The sequence below is a fragment of the Mizuhopecten yessoensis genome, unplaced genomic scaffold, assembly GCF_002113885.1.
Source record: "Mizuhopecten yessoensis strain PY_sf001 unplaced genomic scaffold, ASM211388v2 scaffold10309, whole genome shotgun sequence".
Classification (NCBI taxonomy): domain Eukaryota; kingdom Metazoa; phylum Mollusca; class Bivalvia; order Pectinida; family Pectinidae; genus Mizuhopecten; species Mizuhopecten yessoensis.
In genome coordinates, this window is record NW_018408482.1 from 103,745 (window position 1) to 109,951 (window position 6,207).

Below are 6,207 nucleotides of genomic sequence, written 5' to 3' on the forward strand. Positions count from 1 at the left end.
ATTAGCCCATGACAATTTTCACTAGCCACAAGCTACCGCTCACTAATTTCAAACCCTGTAATACAGAATAGATTATCCTAGATACTCCAGGAAATACACTCACTTTCGTCCTCTGTACCCCCTGACATATTTAAAAGGCTCAGTGTGCCCCATTTTGTGGATGAGACAAGAAGACTAGTTTGATTCTTTGATGTACATGTATCAAGAGAATCTTGCAGTAGTATAACAGTTAGATTGACTGGCTTTGAAGTTTGGTGTCGCTCATCTGTAATCTTCAAAGGACAGGTATCAGCCTATAGCATTTGGTCTGGGGGGTTTTCCACCTATTTTCTTTCTTATATCCAAAACATTCTGAGTAAGTTATGTAACACCTGTCAAACGGGACACAAATTAAGGCTTCCCTTATTCTCTAATTAGAGAACCATTTTTTTGAATCGTTAACAAGTTCGTGATAATTCCCATATAAACTATCATATCAAAACAAATATCTGTTGATCATCAGACATCTCTGCTACTCGTCAAAGTATTTCGGCTGTCAAATCTGTAGTACTTTTTATCGACAATGCACTTCATCTTTAAGTGACCTCATGATAAATAATTTAAATCAGCATCACCACCATTATAATTATCTAACATACAAACTAAATCAGCTATTGTTAGCTTGCATATAATGGATTTATTCAGATGGATGCAATTGCATGATCTGATGTGAACATGAATAATATTTTCTGGATGTATCATGTTCTATTACAATACTGTATTTTACGAAATACTCATGCATACAGCATATTGCATTCAGGCGCCCTGGACTGTAGACTGTCCTGGAGATTCAATGTACACGTACAGTTCATCATCTAGTTAGCTGTCCATCAAATGTCTAAACCCAAAGCACCTGCGACCTAATTGTCAGGATGAGGTCTTTGAGTGTGGGTCTTAAGTCCCTAGCCCATGCAGGATTTCAGTAACAAATCATCTGATGGGTATACTGTACAATGTATCTTTGAGTCTAGTGGTGATCAGACTTAAATGAATGAAATTGTTACAAACCGTGATTCACGGGAAAAAAATATGTAAATATTAGTAATAGTTTACAATTTAGACAGTTTATGACTGACCAATTGAGTACGAGTAAATTGAAGAGTTGTGTTTGTGTCCCAAAAATAACTTTACAATGAAACTTGACACTCGCCTGGGGCTGTGTAACCACGGACGAAGATAAACCTTAGCTGCTGTGTGTCGTATATATTACATAACACACAACAAATCATGAACGCAAGATTACGCGAATACCCATTGTTCGTATTTATATATAACGGTTAGATATAAAATTGTTTATTCATCATAACATGCATTATATATATAAATAGTGTGCCATCAATAATGAATGCATGGCACATTCCATTGAATGTGTTTACGTTGTTTGTTTACATATTCAATGCGAGAAATATATATTGTTGTCTTTTACATTTTCACGTTTAGAGTGAACAAATACGACGTAAAAATCTTCAAAAAAACAAAGAATCGTTATAACAAAAGACCAGATACTAGAAAATGACTTAAACAGCATCATGACGATTAAACACGTGGCTTACCTTTCCTTTCACAGCAACAGTTTTGGCGCAAACATCGAATTCCGGTCGAATCGAGGTCGGGCTGATGCTTCATCTAGGCTAAGCTTAGGTTAGGCAGGGACGTATAGTGTCCCTGGGTTAGGTCCTAGTGGGAGATGCTAACTCCTCGTCGTGTGTGCTTAAAGTTTCCGTCAGAAATCAGCTTGAGGAACAATAAGACATGCTTAATCAGTTTGTTTACCCTACAACCATTTGATCGATCGTTCCCAATGACAAATTCATTACAAATGTGACTTTCAATCACAATATATGCATCGTGTTGTGATCCAAGGGAAGTAACTCCAGTACCACAGAGTAAACGCTGTTACCATATATATGGTGACCTGATAATTTGTTACAGCTATATATTTGGACCTAACTAAGGTGTTCAGAGTAATTTTACATGTTTACGTCAAAATATAGCTGTAACAAATTCGACCCACATTCATTTTTACCGAAAGTCGATCTAAACCCCTTCTAGTCGTAAGAATAGCTCTTCTGAGCTAAAGTTGCCATTGTTACAAACACGACTCTAAATAAAAATTCTTGTATAACATAGGGCGGATCCAGGACTTGATGGAGGGCACGAATTGATATGTGATAGGGTGTGTTTAAACAAAACAAAAAAAATAGTATTGAATTTATTTTAACTCTGCTGGTACTCTGAGCATGGCTTCTGATGGGTAATGCTTTATTCTGCTTACATTCAGTGTGTACAAAACTACACTGAGTTGGGTTGAATATCGGCCCTTTTTATTCCCATTTTTAAATGCATTCTAGAAATTACTTTTGAAATATATGATCATATACAGTTTAACATATAAACTAGTAATTATATTTTGTTATAAGCATTACATTAAGCCTCGTTTTACTGCATAAATTTACCAAAGAAAAATATCTCATTTAAGACCAAAAAGTGTACCGCATCTTAATTCTAGAAGTAATGGTTGAAAAGGGTGATTATTTTCTTTTATATCAAATGTTCAGTGTTGGGATATTTAAAAGATACGAAACAAATATAAGTAAATTAACAAACACTTAAATGCAGGCAACTAACCAACGTAGCTCATTATATATTTTTTATACAATCTGATTAAAATCATTTGTTACATCAGGGATGTGTAGTACACACCCTGGTTACATAGCTTCGTTAACTTCGTACTACGCCTGAACATCGTTCAGGCGGCGCCATGTAACAGATGATTTTAATCAGATTGTTTTTTATACTGCATGCGACCGTTTTTGTCTATATGGGGACTTGTTCCCCATGCAATATTTATCGGTGAAAAAGTTGTCTATCTATCTATCTTGTTAAAATGCACAATCATCAACCCTATTTGTACTACTTCTACTGTGGTATATAATATATATATATATATATATAGACTCACTTCTGAAGTGTGTTTTTTTTATGGCAAAATCAATTTATTACAATTACCATGGCGGTCAGTAGAAACGCTGACAGCTATGAAGAAGGCTTCCCTATCATGAGAGTAAACCATTGACAGCCATAACCAGTGTTTGATTCACAAAATTAATTGACTGTTTCGAAATTTATCGCCAGAGGACATGTACAACTTGAACCACCTGTCCTGGGCACCCCGCCGACTGCAGTTGTGATACAGAGACACTTGTAAACGTGACCAAGTCCTCTCTCCCCAAGCCCTGGGGCAGCTAATCATAGCAGGTGAGGCCTTCACACCTAATTAGTGTACACAATCAAGCCAGCTTCCCATCGTCTGAATAAGAAATAACGGTTTTACAGCGTGTAAGATCTTTGACAATTTTCTCATTTCGCCGGAGCAATCGCCAAATGTAAGTTACCCCCAGATTTGTTGTCGGGTCCACTGCCGGGCGTGCCCCCTGGGCTCCTCCCTGGATCCACCTCTGAACATGTAAAATTACTCTGAACACCTTAGTTTAGGTCCAAATATAGCTGTAACCACGGAATTAGATTAGTTATCTGACTCCGTGCTGTAACATAGTATCAGGTCCCTGTGAACGCTACGCCATTGAAATGAAATGTGATGCTAATATTTTAAACATTTTCCTTGAAATAATACAGATGTCTTTTAATCACCAGAAAATCAAAATAGTTAATAGTTCGCTGCATCTATACCAGTTTTGGGATCTAGCAGCGTATATATATAAATTTCCTCTTCACCGGACTCAGAATCAGTATTTGAGGTTTAGTAATACCACGGAATTAGATTAGTCCGTGGTAATACAGTATGCTTATTTAACCTAATTATTTGTTATTATACTGTCATTGGTTTTTTTTAAAGATGCATAGTAGTGATCATATACTAAAAACATTTTTTATATTTGTATAATAGTCTTTTATTTGCACCTTGATTGGATAAAGTAAATATATTCTGCACAGACAATGTGGGAAATTTAGATGCATATTGATATACAAATATTGAATGAAGTAAACGAAATTATGATAGGTATCTGCGTTATGAGATATTAAATACTTCAGAGTGTATTAATGTACATGACCATTTTACTAACAAAATAATAATAGATATATTCCAATATTAAACAGGTAGACAAAGTACGTACACACATGCTAAAGTTATATGCTAATGCAAAGTGAATATGCTCGTAATAAATTGTCGAATTTATCAAAATATGTTTGCGACTTATATGTAACAACCCGTTTGTGGGGTGTTATTATCTAATTTGAAAGGTAAAGGTTCTGGAGATGTTGTATGGTCCAAATATAAAATTATTAGAATAACTTTCTCTAGGTCGGTGGGTGATTTCTGTAGTATCCAAAAACACACCCGTACAGTCCGATGCCTAGGTCCTATCTGGAGTTACAAATCATAATCGTGTCCTAAGCACATTACACAATGACAGTTAAGTTATTAGTCTTTAAGTGACACCTGTCATTCAAAGCAATCGGCCTTTCAGACCCAGGCCGTACCCGACCAGTTAAGCTAATTTAGCTGTCAATTCAATTAGTTTATTCTGTAAGTCTTACGACTTATCAGATACAAAACACTATATTAATACATATTACCAGGTTAAACAGAGTAATGATGTACAGGAGAGTGATAATTGTATATAATCGTATCACACACACACATACACACAAACAAGAGTGTGATAATACTATAATGACTGAGAGCGCTTCTTAAAAGCAAATCTGATATATTTACCAAGATTACACAAATCTTTTACATTATTAGCACTGTCCTTTGTCTGAGACTGAATGCAGTGCCCAATCTGGTAATAGTACCAGTTAAACCCATTACGTAATGGATTTTTCTTTTCTTTTCACAAATGTGTTTTACATATACAAACAAAAGGTACAATGGGCCTGCATCGCTCACCTGGTATTAATCTCACACTTGTAATCTTAAAAGTGGACTAAAATACAGCTACAGACAAAATATCAGTGTTTCATTCATAAGAACCTATTAAAAGATTTAAACATATGAAACATGTGACCTTGAATGTCGAACAAGGACATTATAATATTAGGTTCAACAGAGTTTATAGTCTTCCAACCCAGCATCCTTCTGGAAAAATATCATTACCCTGGACCTTTTGGTTATACAGAACAAATCATTTAAAGATTTAAACATATATTGACCACTGTGACCTTGAATATGGGCGGAGATCATTCACTTGGTAGTCCTTCATCCCAGCATGTTAATGGCCAAATATCATCACCATTGGCCTTTTGCTTATTAAGAAGTCATTCAATGGTTTTAAACATATTTGACCCCTGTGACCTTAAAATATATATGTCAAGGTCATTCATTTGAACTTGGTAATACCTTCATCCCAGCATGTTACTGGCATTATCATAGGCCTCTTGGTTATTCAGAAGTTGTTTAAATGTTTAAAACATATTTGCCCTCTGTGACCTTGAATATAGGTCAAGGTCATTTATTTGAACAAACTTGGTAGCCCTTCATCCCAGCATATTACTGCCCAAATATCATCACCCTAGGCCTCTCGGTTACTCAGAAAAAAAGTTGTTTAAATGTTTTTAACATATTTGACCCCTGTGACCTTGGATATAAGTCTAGGTCATTTATTTGAACAAACATAATAGCCCTTCATCCAAGCATTCTTCTGGCTAAATATCATCACCCCAGGCCTTTTGGTTACTGAGAAGAAGTTGTTTAAGGTAAAAAGTTGACGCCGGACGGACGATGGACGCCGCACCATGCCATAAGCTTCGGGCCAGGTGAGCTTAAAATAGCACATTCTCTCACACTCACATCTACACGTTTAAAATAAGACTGTCATCATCCTTCACCTGATTTTATCATCATCATCATCATCATCATCATCATCATCATCATCATCATCATCATCATCATCATCATCATCCATCATCATCCATCATCATCATCATCATCATCATCATCATCCATCATCATCATCTTGTTCCACAAATGCTTATATCTTTTAATGACATATATACAACAAAATCTCGTAGTTTCTTAACTTCCGCACCAGACACTCGTACATCATCAACAGAGAAACACCTCCATGTAGTTTGCTTACTCTTTGTATTGATTATACCAACATGAGAGAGAGAGAGAGAGAGAGAGAGAGAGAGAGAGAGAGAGAG

At 35.9% G+C, this 6,207-nt stretch overlaps 1 protein-coding gene across 2 annotated transcripts in view; it reads right to left on the reverse strand.

Annotated features, from left to right (window-relative positions):
• Positions 1–1,889, reverse strand: part of LOC110460042 (equilibrative nucleoside transporter 3-like) — a 58,251-nt gene extending 56,362 nt beyond the window's left edge. For both annotated transcript variants that reach the window (XM_021512742.1, XM_021512743.1), the window contains exon 1: positions 1,593–1,889. The gene's annotated coding sequence lies outside the window, so the exon portion shown is untranslated. The remainder of the gene's footprint in view (positions 1–1,592) is intronic.
• Positions 1,890–6,207: the final 4,318 nt, after the last annotated feature.